Source organism: Gopherus flavomarginatus, chromosome 2, assembly GCF_025201925.1.
Source record: "Gopherus flavomarginatus isolate rGopFla2 chromosome 2, rGopFla2.mat.asm, whole genome shotgun sequence".
Lineage (NCBI taxonomy): Eukaryota > Metazoa > Chordata > Testudines > Testudinidae > Gopherus > Gopherus flavomarginatus.
Window position 1 is genome coordinate 251,574,372 of NC_066618.1, and position 13,448 is coordinate 251,587,819.

Sequence of the window (13,448 nt, forward strand, 5' to 3'; positions counted from 1 at the left end):
AAATCTGAGTGGCACTACTACTGCATGCACCAGATTGCAACTCCAGGAGTAGGGAGCTGGGCCCATTCCCATGGGGCATGAGCTGCCACTATGGGGTGAATGTGGGTTCAACTCACTCTTTTACCCCACTCCAGGGGCCTCCCCACTGCACTGCACCCATAATCCATCTAGAATCTTCCCACAACCTGTGGATGGGTCATAACCCACTGTTTGGAAAACACTGTTCTAAGTCACTTAGATGATCTTGAAAAATTTATCTGTTGTCTCCTTCTGTTGTTATGAGCTCTGTACCTTATTTCTTGCTACACATTATGGTTGGGCAGCTTCCTAATTATTGCATGTCAAGTTTCCTGCCTCTCCCTCGACAAATGGGAAACTTCATCTGTGCTGTGAAGCATTCTGGCTGTAAAGACCATCCACCACTTTCTACTTTTTCCCCTTTTTTGTGTTAGTGTGTTTAGATTGGAAAATCTTTGAGGAAGGGTTCTGATCATTGAGTAGCATCATTCACCTGTTATAAAGCATTGTGGACATGCATGCTATTGTATAAACATGCTCTCTATTAGGCATCTTTTCTTTTTGAAAAATATGCATAACTCTCTTACTAATTCTCAGACATACACATGTATTCAATGGAAAGTATACTTTGCCCAATATGTAACCATATGCAAAATAAAAATCACGCACAAATAAAGAGTATATGTGCAATACTATTGATAAGGCATTTTTCCAATGCCCATTGTCAAGACATGTTACCTTTTGGGCATCACACTGTTAATGATTCCATCATATAAGAACAATTTGGCCCCTGAAAGTAGGAGGCAAAATATTTAAAGTAGAAAGTATCATTAAATAGTGTGGCCTTCTCCACAATATAACTGAGCCAAATAGCTTAGTCAGATTTTCAAAAAGACTAGACTCATATGAATGATTGTAGTTTCTGCTGTTATGCTATCTGAGTTTAGAAAGAATTGTATTTATTTTTATTTGTAAGTACCAATAGAGACCATCTGCCAAACACTAGGTATCACTTAAATATCACTCCATATAAAGCATATTTCAAATGCAAACGTAAAAAGTCAGTACAATCAGCAGAGCCTCAAAGAAATAAATCATCCACATGGGACAACTGAAGAACCAAATCTGACCTAAGAACCTTCCTTCCTCTGCTCTCCCACCCTTTAAAAGCTTGAGAAAACAGGTTTTGCAGGTGCTCTGAAGCTTAACACATTTGAACTATTATGAACCATGAAGAGCAGAGTAAATTAATTCCAGAGTTTAGGAACCCTCCTGGAGAATGCCCTGCTAACAGATCTTTCCCATCTAAACTAAGGAGACCCTAAGCTAAATAATTGCTCTAATAAATGTATATAATTATAGTGTGCCCTGCTAGATAGCAAAAGATGTACCTTATCTAGTGTAAAGGCTCTCTATAGTTGTAAATCAACATGTTGTAATGGTTCTAGCCACCAATGTGAATGCATGTTTCTTTAGAAAATAACTAAAGTGCAAATGGAAAAGCTGATTAAAATCCACAATTTCAGCTGAGGCTTTCCACTTGATGACTTAAATCACCTTGATTTAAATCAATCCCTTGATAGCAAGGGTTTTCTTAGTGTGAGCTGTCAGAGACTAGCCCTCTATATTCTATAAAGATTTTGCAGTTTAGTAAGAATGTCTTGAACAGTAAGTAGCTTCTTTAAAAGATCCAAGAATTTGGAAATTCACCACCCTCTGCTCACTTTGTGCAGTCAGGCTCTTTGTGAAGCCAGTGGGAGTGCACCTACTGAATTTAAACTGTACAAGTGAGAAATTGACGTGATAGGGAACAATGTGAATTTATGATGTACAATTACATAACTAAAGTCGATGAGCCAAACTCATCCTTGACAGCACTCCAAACCCAAAGTTATACTGAACATAAGATGTAAAAAGGTATTGCTGAATCCATGCCTCCGTGAGGCATTGTGCCAGTCTGACTCACTCCTACTGTTTGCCATGCAAACTGGCTCTCCAGGAGCCATCACCATACTCTGTATAGCTATCTGTCTTAGAGTCATAAAAGATTAGGGTTGGAAGAGACCTCAAGTGGTCATCTAGTCCAACCCCTTGCTCAAAGCAGGACCAACCCCAATCTTCTGCTACTTGAACCTAGAGAGCAGCTGTCAAATGTATTAAAACAGGAGCAGTGGCACTCTATTTTTTGTGCTAGCAAGAAGAGTTACTATTTTCTTATGTAACCCACACACCGTCTGGGTGTGGTGGTTTGTCCCATCTAGTGGCACTGAGATCACTTAGCGAGTGTATGTTTAATGAGCTTCTATGTAGTAACTGCACCTTCTGCATAAGCTCAACCGACAGCGTCAGCCAGCTGCAGTCAGATGACAGCATCAGCATAATGTGATGAATTCAGATACAGTGCGTTGTTTCAGCCTGGCAAAAGACAATTTATTATTTTATTTAAAAGTGGAAACCCCCCAACTTGTGCTACCCAGAACATCAAATTAAAAACAAATCCTTTAGTAATGAAATATTTTCACCATATCTTCAGTGTAGTCCAAAGGCTTTGAGGTGTTTGGACTCTCTTGTTGGTAATTCCGGGCTTTATGCACTCAGAAATAGGGGCAGAAGGAAGCACTAGCTCTGGTAAGATGCCTGTTTAGCCTCTCAAATTCCCTCCAGCATTTCCCCCCTCAAAGTCACTAGGAGGGACAAATTTAGATCCCCTCCCAAGTAGTCCCAAATGGTGTATGCAGTGTTGTTGAAGCAGAGCTCTGTGTCAGTGCCAAAGCTTGTCCTTCTCACCAACAGAAGTTGGTCCAATAAAAGCTATTACCCCACTAACCTAGTCTCTCCGTTCCCAGTTTGATGCATTTTTATAGCCTCATGCTGGAAATTGCTTTTAAAAAATTACTGCTTCCTTTAATAATTAGTGACGACCCATGTAATAGTCACTGATAATAAATAGTGTCTAGCAAGAGCCATGGGATAGAAAGCATGAGCCGAAGAACAAAGGGCAGCACCTTAATAGCACAACTCATCTAAAGAATTATGTGGGCTCTGTATTGCCACAGATGCATTTACTCGCTTTATTTGCAGTATGTGTTTAAATTGCTTGGAATCACTGTAGTGCAAAGGAGAAGAGTTATTCTTTCAGTCTGAAACATAAACCACATCCCAGCTCCATTGTCAGCTATTTATTCCTGTTTGTAACGCACGTCTCATTTATTCGTTTTTAATCCTACTATGCAAACAGGCATTTTTGTGACCACGTTCTACTGCAAGAGAGAGAGAAATGGTTAAATATAAGCTAGTCTCTCTTCCCACACAGGGCTCTGTGCAATGATTTGTGTAATGTCCCGAAGTAAGAAGCCATGAAGATAACTCTTGTCCACGGCACTAACCCAGCCAGGGGGGCGATGCACGTTACCGCCTGCACGCTGAGCCGCCATTCATGACCAGGGTTCTCACCCCGCTCTTCGCAGGGCACATGGGCAATTCCAAGTAAAAAACGATCAGCGGGGTCAGTATGGTCAGCGGGGGCCTTTGATGTCTCGGCGCAGGGCAGGATGAAGAGTGTCTGGTTAATGTGTGAACCGCTCAGCATCAGTTGTGCCTGCCCCCCCCCTTCCCTAGACCCACCTCCCGCGTGGGAAAAGGATCAAACAAGCTCCTCGTTCCTTTACAAATACAAACTAACGATCAAGGGGGGCTGCAGCCCCGAGCCGGGGCAGATGCAGCAGCAGGCTGCAGAGGCAGAGAACTAGCTTTGCGGAGGGTGAGCCTGCCAGGTGCGAGCCACGGAGAGCAGGGAAGCAGCGCTGAGCGGGCTGGCGAGCAGGGCCCTCGCTGCGCACAGACCCGCGCCAGGCTGGTCTGATTGCCCGGCTGCTGCCTGGGCCGAGCCTGGAGCCCCCAGGGAAGAGGCGGCGGGTGGGGGCTGGCGGGGGAGGGGATCGCTCCCTCCGCCCCCTGCGCGGGCTGCGCGCCCGCAGGAGACACCCTCCGGTCTCCTCTCACCTCTGCTGGTGTCAACGGGGGCACGGAGCTGGCGGGAGCCTATAAAAGCCCCTGGCGGAGCCGGCGCCACCGTCCTGCAGGAGCGGCCAGAGCAGCCCAGGCACAAAGCGCTGAGACCCCGCGCCGAGATCATGACCCAGCAATCCTGTCAGTGGGGCTATGACAGTGACAACGGTGAGTGAGGGCCAGGGCGGTCTCCGCTCTCAGCATCTGTCCGGCACCGCTTGTCTGGCAGACGCTGTAAGCAGTGGGGCTGGGCTGGGCTAGGTGGGGGCTGGCTCCTGGCTCCTGCATCTTCTGCTTCCATGATAATAAATCTGGGCACAACTTTACAGCCAGATCAACCCGCGTTCCCAGTCCGATCTCCCCCTCACCCGGGAAGTGGATACTGGACAGCTCCTGGGGCGCTGCAATCCAGGTGGCTGCAGCTCCCCGGCTGTAAGGGGCGGTGCAGTCCTATGGCTAAGCAACATGTTCATCTCTAAAAACAGTTTCTTAGGAGTCACGGCGAATGCTTCAGATGCCTCCATCTGAAAACCAAAAGGAGGAAAAATGTCCGCAGTGAATGGCACAGCAGCGAGGAGGTGTATGAATGATGTGTAACATAGCTTGTATTTATATTAAACAGATGTCAACTTTTTATGCCTAAATGGAAGAGGTTTTCGTGACATTTCTTGGCATTTCTTCCTTCTTAGGACCTGAGCACTGGCACAAATATTACCCTATTGCCAAAGGAGACAATCAGTCACCTATTGAAATCAATTCCAGAGAGGTCCATTATGAGCCCTCACTTCTGCCTTGGTTTGTTGGATATGATCCTGTCGGTGCTAGGACCATAGTGAACAACGGGAGAACCTGCAAAGTTGTGTTTGATGATACTTTCAATAGATCAGGTTAGTCTGGGTTTTACCTGAAGAAATTATACGAAAGCTCATGCTCCAATACATCTGTTAGTCTATAAGGTGTCACAGGACTCTTTGCTGCTTTTATAGATCCAGACTAACACGGCTACACCTCTAATACTTCAGTTTAAAATGAACTCCTTAAAGCAAATATTAACACTCTAAAAGTACTGTATCACCATTCTTATTAACGTTTTTGCCCACAAATTCTTTACAACCACATGCAAAGTGCTGCACATATCATATGTGGCTCTTCAGGCTTAGAACAGCCATACATATTTGAGAGACATGCCAATACCTTTTAAGAAGTGCCAGCAGCATTTAGCATCTCTGTACAAATGGAATTTCATACTGACACCTTTGGCTATACTTCATAGAAAAGTTGCTGTCAATAAGCTATTAAGTTGCTTCACTATTGAGTTAAAAAGGAAATCAAGTGAATATAGTATTACCATTCTAATTCTTACAGCTCTAGAAATCAAAACATGCTTTCATCTTTGCAGAGCTTTTTAGTGAATATTTCTGAATACAGATTAGCAACAGCAATAATTTCTGTTCACAAAGTACCTTGCTGTGTGAACACATCTCAAGAAGCATTAGAAACAATATGTACTACTTGGAGTAGTGCTGATAGGAAAATTGTTGTCAAAAGAGTTTGTTGTCAGAAAAGGCTGTTTTGTTGAAAGAAACCAATTTTTTTCATGACATATGAAATAATGTAAAAATAATATTAAAATGGTAAAACTTCATAAATTAAAATTTGAAACAAAGCTACACAGTTCCAACACAAAATGTTGATATTCTGAAATGAAAAATTTTCAAAACTGATTTTTTTCTGAGACTATGTCCACACTACGAGCTAAGGGTGTGTTTCCCCTGCTTGTGTGCACATACTCACACTAGCTCTGATCGAGCTAGCACAAGTATAAATACTAGTGTAGCTGTGGTACCATGGGTAGCTGCAGAAGGAAGGCTTTGTCATGCCAAGTAAGTGCGCAGTGGTTTCAGGTGGGTTTATATTTGTCATGGCTAGGCCGTGCCTCTGCTGCTGCTCTCCATGCTACCCTAGCTTCATTGCTGTTTATTCTCATGCCTACTCGATGAGAGTTAGCACAAGCATGTGTACGCGAGGAGGGGAATCACTTCCCTAACTTGTAATAAAGATGTAGTCTAGATAACCATTTCATTCAGTTTGGAAAGAAAACAACATTTCAAAAGGAAGACAAAGTTTAAAATGTTGTCATTTCCTGCAAATCTGATTTTCGGCTAGCTCCAATTTGGACCCCATGCAACAGTCCTTATGCTTGAGTGTAAGGTCTGCAGGATTGTGTCATTTATTTGTAATATGTGAAATACCACGCTAAAAAAAGGGAAAACAAATGGTTGTCCATTTATATTGTAGAGTGAAAGACCAGACTGTTTTGGCACAAAATATGATATTATTTTTAATCTGCATTGTAAGCTTCAAATGCTATTACTGTATTGCTAGTAGTGACAATAATAATCAGTATGAGAGAATTTGCTAAAAGACTCAATGCTCTTAAATATTTGTGTGTATACATCTTAACTTTTTTTTATTACTTTGATGGGTTCATGAAAACAAATCTATAGTCGAAATGAATACAAGATGATTTATCCAATAAAATAAAAAACAGAAGCACAGAACAGACTGGGAATAGTTATGGGATTTTGATTAGTTCTCTAGCAAAGACAAAACCAAATCTCCTTCACTGAAATCACTTAGCATTTCTTCCTAATGCGTAATTTTTTTCTTTATTAAATTCATTTTAGTGGCATTTGCTTTGGAATTCTATCATTGATGAGCTACATCATTATATGTAGCTGCAGTATACTAAAGACCTCCATAATCACCGCTCATTATGCTCACTAGGACTGTCTCATTGTTTCCTTGTGCTCCCATCTGTTTGTTGCATTCACCTGTTGTCTCTCGTCGTATACTTACATTGTAAACTCTTCAGGGACGCACAGTACAGAGTCTAAAGTAATGGGGCCCTGACATGACTGCAGCCCCAAGGGACTACTATCAAGCAAATAAATAATAGTAATAAATAATCTTAGGTAAATTATTAAATGCTTACACATAAGAAATATATTATATTGATTCCACTGCTGTCACAAAGTGCAGAAAAGTTTGCACTTGTCTAAATTTATTTCAGGCTAGGTGCTCTCATTAGGTGTTTGATACTGAAAGAAAAAGTGACCAAGAGTGATGGGGTTTTTTTTTAGAAATCTATCTGCAAAATCTATGCCTGTTTTCTTCAGCTATCATGTGTCCCTGAAGTCTTAAACTGTAAACCAGAGTCCCCAAAATGTGGAGCTCTGCAAAAAGGAGTGCCTAAGGTATTGGGTGTGTTGGAGGGAGTTAGGACTGGTCCTGGGGGTCTAGGGCAGCTGGATCATGAGGTCCCACTTTTGTGAAGGGGGCAACAGACTGAGCAACTGTACTCAAAAAATGTGCTAGAGAGGCTGGAGACGGAGTCAGTGTCTGAGGCCTGCTGAGGCCCAGTGAAGTTTAAAGGCACGTAAATCCAGTGTTGGATCCAAACACAGCACCTTGATGAGTGCCCAGCGTGAGGAGCTTGACCAGGGTAGGCTCCTTCTTCTAGCTCTATCACTCCACCAAATACCTCTGGCATCTCCCCTCATGCTCCGTGCACAAATTCTGTGGCCACCTGTACTCCCTCCGCTACTGATTTTCTGATGGCTGCAAGACAGGAGGCTGGAGATTCAGCATTCAGACACGCTTTCCTGCAAGTCTCCCCCTTATCTTCCTGCCAGATCTTCCACTGCCTCATTACTTCCTGCCTGTCATAGAAATGTTTCTTTTTGGATGTAGCTCATTCATAAAACCTTTACGAACAGAATTTTAATGTGAAGAATTGTATATGCTGGTATTTCATAAAGAATGTTATATTTATCAACTTTCAATGAATATATGTTCATTTTTTGGCTTCTGCAATCATAGAAATAATGAGAACAAATAATAGTAATAACTCTTTTTAGTTGGGAAAAATCTAACCTGAGCTTGGACTTGTGTTTTGATCTAATCTTACAAGAAGTTATGAGGTTGAAGTTGCTTCCATATTCCCAGTTCCATGTTCATGGTTCCAGCTCCTTGCCTTGTTATAAAGTTTTGATTGTTTAAAACAAAGCCATTTGTAATGTAGAGAGCTCCAAAGCCCATTAAAGAACAACCTTTTAAGGTTCTGCTATCTCCTCTAGTCCCACAATTCACATTACAGGGAGTCAGCATTGTCTATTCATTAGCCAGGAAACTCTGCTAGCAGACTTTCCAACTTTGCCACTGATTTTGACTTTAGGTAAGTTAGTTAGCCTCTGTCCCTCAGTTTCCTCATATATAAAAGGGAAATGAAGATAACAAGCTAGTCTACTTTTGAATGGCGCTTTGAGATCCTTAGATGAAAGACTTTATATAACTGCAAATTATTTATGATGATTTATTTAAGTATTACCAAAGTCAATAAGAGTTAGAAGAATTTGCATGGCTAAAACCTAACATAAGGCTTTGCTTGCGTAAGTCCAATGGATCACAAACAGCAAAGCTAAACCCTCTGTGCTTAGCACATCTTTTAACACTAAGCATTTCAGTATGTATGATAACAAGCACTAATTTGAGACCAGCAATGCTTAGGCCCAACAGGATTTAAGAATTGTATTGATGTTAACTTTGATCTTCCATGCTGTTGTTGGAGATAAAACCTTGAGGGCTTTTCAAACAAAGTCTTCTGGGGCTGCAGTAGTGGAGTGGGTTACATGTTTTCTGCCTCTGGAGACACAGGTTGCATTAGGTCACAAAAGACAATGAATTTGGGAGCTAATTTTATAACAGTCTCTACTCAAAACAGGCCCTGAACTGAAAGAGCAGGATGTATTGGGTTGTAAGTCATCACTGATGTGTACTGTAAAACTGTGTGAGAAAACTGTACTTTTTTCCTTTGTGTATTAAGTGCTACTCATCCTTCAATAATACCAAATTTACTACAATAAACCCTGTATTTCTTTTGGTGTTATCTTCCCTTTTTAAAAGTTGCTTAGAGTGAAAATTCCATTTACAAATGAGAATGATATAACTATGTACTGAAGGCCTTTTAGAAACATGCTTAACTGACTTTATTAGTCATTATGATTATGGGGGTACTGATAGCTTCTACTCAGCAAATGTTTATTTATGTATGCCTTTTTCTTAATGAATCATTGACATAATGAACTGTAATATTTCTTAACTATAATGTTCCTTTGTTTTCTTGTAAAGCAACATTTTCTATCTTGAGGAATAATGCCTCATTATTTTCCTTTGTGAGTTACCACCTAACCCTGTAGATCTGGCCACAGGTAAGGGTTTTAAAACTTGTTTGCAAGGACAAGAACTCCTCATGTCTATAAACAGGGCTGACCTTCTGTGCAAACTGATTTTTGTCACCTGACCTCAAACAGATGAGCCACATGGAAGAGTCTCTGCTCCCCTCAGCTGCATCCGCCTGTACAGCGTTGACCTTCACTGGCTATGCCAACCTCACTAAAAACTAAAAAATTGCACTGTTTGATGCAAATGTACTCGATTATGGATAACCATGGGTGCTGCAGGAAATGGAGAGTCCCCACTCCACCAGACCTCTATCTCTGCACCCACAGTTACAGGCCCCACATTGTGACAGAGGCCTCTTGTAAATAGGTGCTGGGAACACTACATTTCAGCAAGTACTTTAGATTGTCCTCTCCTATTTATGGAACATTTATTATAGTGACAAGGACCCCATCCAAGATCAGTGTACAAACACACATAGTAAGAATCAGTCACTGACCAAGAGCTCTCTGGGAACCAAAATGTTGTCAGTACTTCTCTAACACCACTCTCCTGGGCTGTTTCACCTCTGGAGAGGTGCATCCCAAGGGCTTAAGCCAAGTTACTTTGGCCCAACAACAGCAATCTTACGGGAGTCACATCTGGATTCCCTACTGTGGCCATAATGTTTCTCTTTCAGAAATAAACTATGGGAAATTCCCAGATCCCAAAGCCCACACATAAAGCCAAACACTCAGCTAAATGCCTAAAGAAGGTCAATACCATTTTGACGGGACCACCTCCAACCCACCAGAAATGCTGCATACAGAAACATCATTAGAAAGAGCCTGTGAGCTCCACTAGGAGGCTCTTGTCCATCCTTTTCTGCAATCCCATGTTTTGACACCATGAAAAGAAGCTGAGAGGTGTGATTGGGATTTCAGTGTAGGCTTTTCCAGACTCTTAATGTAGGGGAAGCTTTTGTCCGCTTTTAATTTTCCAGAAAAGTGTTTCCAAATAGGATAGAAATAGCTGAGAGAGTAAGACATTATAAACATTATGTGCATTGGAACACTGTGGGTTCCCAGGTGTCCTTGCTGTGTATGTGAGGTTGCCTAGAGCTAGACTAGAAGAAGGGAATGTGGGACATTCTCTTTGAAGAGGCTACAGAAATGCCTACCCTGCACACCAAATTCACTGCTGTGCTACCAATGCCAGAGTGGATGCAGTATTGCAGATATTATGGATAGGAAAAGTTTTGCTTAAACCATCTGAGGTCCCTAATCCAAACAATTCAGTCCTCCAGAGGCATAGTTATATTGATGGAGTTATGGAAGAAAGAGGGCATCTCCAGTGCTGTGGCTTATATAGTTATCCTCGAGGCAAGAAGGAAGGAGATCAAGAGGCTGCAATATCCGGCCAGTAAGAGAATTTTCAACCTTCACTCGTGTGCTGCATCTTAAGGCAGACCACCTCACCAACTGGGAGATGCAAGTTCTAGAATATGTAAGCAGAGTTTTCTTACTGACTTGCAAGAGAAGACATTCAACCTATCAGAGTCTTTTATGTGCAGGGGCGGCTCTAGACATTTTACCGCCCCAAGCACGGTGTCATGTCACGGGGGGTGCTCTGCCGGTCGCCGGTTCCGCGGCTCCAGTGGACCTCCCGCAGGCGTGTCTGCGGAGAGTTCGCTGGTCCCGCAGCTTCGATGGAACTGCGGGACCAGCAGACCCTCCACAGGCACGCCTGCAGGAGGTCCACCGGAGTTGCGGGACCAGCGGACCCTCCACAGGCATGCCGCCGAAGGCACCCTGCCTGCCGCCTTCCCGGCAACCAGCAAAGCGCCCCCCACGGCATGCTGCCCCAAGCACGCGCTTGGCATGCTGGAGCCTGGAGCCGCCCCTGTTTATGTGCAGCACTCTGTATTCACTTGCAGAGATTCTTTTCCAATCCACAGCCAAAGCAGTGATCTGCAAAGGCAGGAATGGTTTAGGTTTTGGAAAAGGTATCAGTCCTGTGATAGGAATCAGACAGGCTAAAATTACACCTTAGCACCAAACCAGAGCAAGGGGGCCTCACTTTGCAAATCAATATAGACAGCTTTCTCACCCTAGACTTAGAGGAAAAGATATTAGAAAATCCAGCGTCTCAGGACCTAGAAGTACTGCCAAAGGAAAACTCTCATGGTGGCCGAATAAACTCTATTTTCATGATGCCTACGTCCATTAAGGATAAGAACATAAGAACGGCCGTACCGGGTCAGACCAAAGGTCCATCTAGCCCAGTATCTGTCTACCGACTAGTGGTCAATGCCAGGTGCCCCAGAGGGAGTGAAGCTAACAACCAATGATCAAGTGATCTCCCTCCTGCCATCCACCTCCATCCTCTGATGAACAGAGGCTAGGGACACCATGCTTTACTCTTCCTGGCTAATAGCCATTTATGGACTTAGCCACCATGAATTTATCCAGTTCCCTTTTAAACACTGTTATAGCCTCAGCCTTCACAACCTCCTCAGGTAAGGAGTTCCACAAGTTGTGTGTGCGCTGTGTGAAGAAGAACTTCCTTTTATTTGTTTTAAACCTGCTACCTATTAATTTCATTTGGTGACCCCTAGTTCTTGTATTATGGGAATAAGTAAATAACTTTTCCTTATCCACTTTCTCCACATCACTCATGATTTTATAGACCTCCATCATATCCCCCCTTAGTCTCCTCTTTTCCAAGCTGAAGAGTCCTAACCTCTTTAATCTTTCCTCATATGGGACCCTCTCCAAACCCCTAATCATTTTAGTTGCCCTTTTCTGAACCTTTTCTAGTGCTAGAATATCTTTTTTGAGGTGAGGACACCAGATCTGTACACAGTATTCGAGATGTGGGCGTACCATGGATTTATATAAGGGCAATAATATATTCTCAATCTTATTCTCTATCCCCTTTTTTAATGATTCCTATCATCCTGTTTGCTTTTTTGACCGCCTCTGCGCACTGCGTGGACATCTTCAGAGAACTATCCACGATGACGCCAAGATCTTTTTCCTGACTCGTTGTAGCTAAATTAGCCCCCATCATATTGTATGTACAGTTGGGGTTATTTTTTCCAATGTGCATTACTTTACATTTATCCACATTCAATTTCATTTGCCATTTTGTTGCCCAATCACTTAGTTTTGTGAGATCTTTTTGAAGTTCTTCACAATCTGCTTTGGTCTTAACTATCTTGAGTAGTTTAGTATCATCTGCAAACTTTGTCACCTCTCTGTTTACCTCTTTGTCCAGATCATTTATGAATAAATTGAATAGGATTGGTCCTAGGACTGACCCTTGAGGAACACCACTAGTTACCTCTCTCCATTCTGAGAATTTACCATTAATTCCTACCCTTTGTTCCCTGTCTTTTAACCAGTTCTCAGTCCATGAAAGGACCTTCCCTTTTATCCCATGACAGCTTAATTTACGTAAGAGCCTTTGGTGAGGGACCTTGTCAAAGGCTTTCTGGAAATCTAAGTACACTATGTCCACTGGATTCCCCTTGTCCACATGTTTGTTGAACCCTTCAAAGAACTCTAATAGATTAGTAAGACATGATTTCCCTTTACAGAAACCATGTTGACTATTGCTCAACAGTTTATGTTTTTCTATGTGTCTGACAATTTTATTCTTAACTATTGTTTCGACTAATTTGCCCGGTACTGATGTTAGACTTACCGGTCTGTAATTGCCGGGATCACCTCTAGAGCCCTTTTTAAATATTGGCGTTACATTAGCTAACTTCCAGTCATTGGGTACCGAAGCCAGTTTAAAGGACAGGTTACAAACCTTAGTTAATAGTTCTGCAACTTCACCTCTGAGTTCTTTCAGAACTCTTGGGTGAATGCCATCTGGTCCCGGTGACTTGTTAATGTTGAGTTTATCAATTAATTCCAAAACCTCCTCTAGTGACACTTCAATCTGTGACAGTTCCTCAGATTTGTCACCTACAAAAGCCGGCTCAGGTTTGGGAATCTCCCTAACATCCTCAGCCGTGAAGACTGAAGCAAAAAATCCATTTAGTTTCTCCACAATGACTTTATCGTCTTTAAGTGCTCCTTTTGTATTTCGATCGTCAAGGGGCCCCACTGGTTGTTTGGCAGGCTTCCTGCTTCTGATGTACTTAAAAAACATTTTGTTATTACCTTTGGAGTTTTTGGCTAGCCATTATT

The 13,448-nt window shown here is 42.5% G+C and overlaps 1 pseudogene; it reads left to right on the forward strand.

Moving 5' to 3' along the window:
- LOC127044722 (carbonic anhydrase 3-like) overlaps positions 1-13,448 on the forward strand; it is a 60,174-nt pseudogene that overhangs the window by 19,701 nt on the left and 27,025 nt on the right.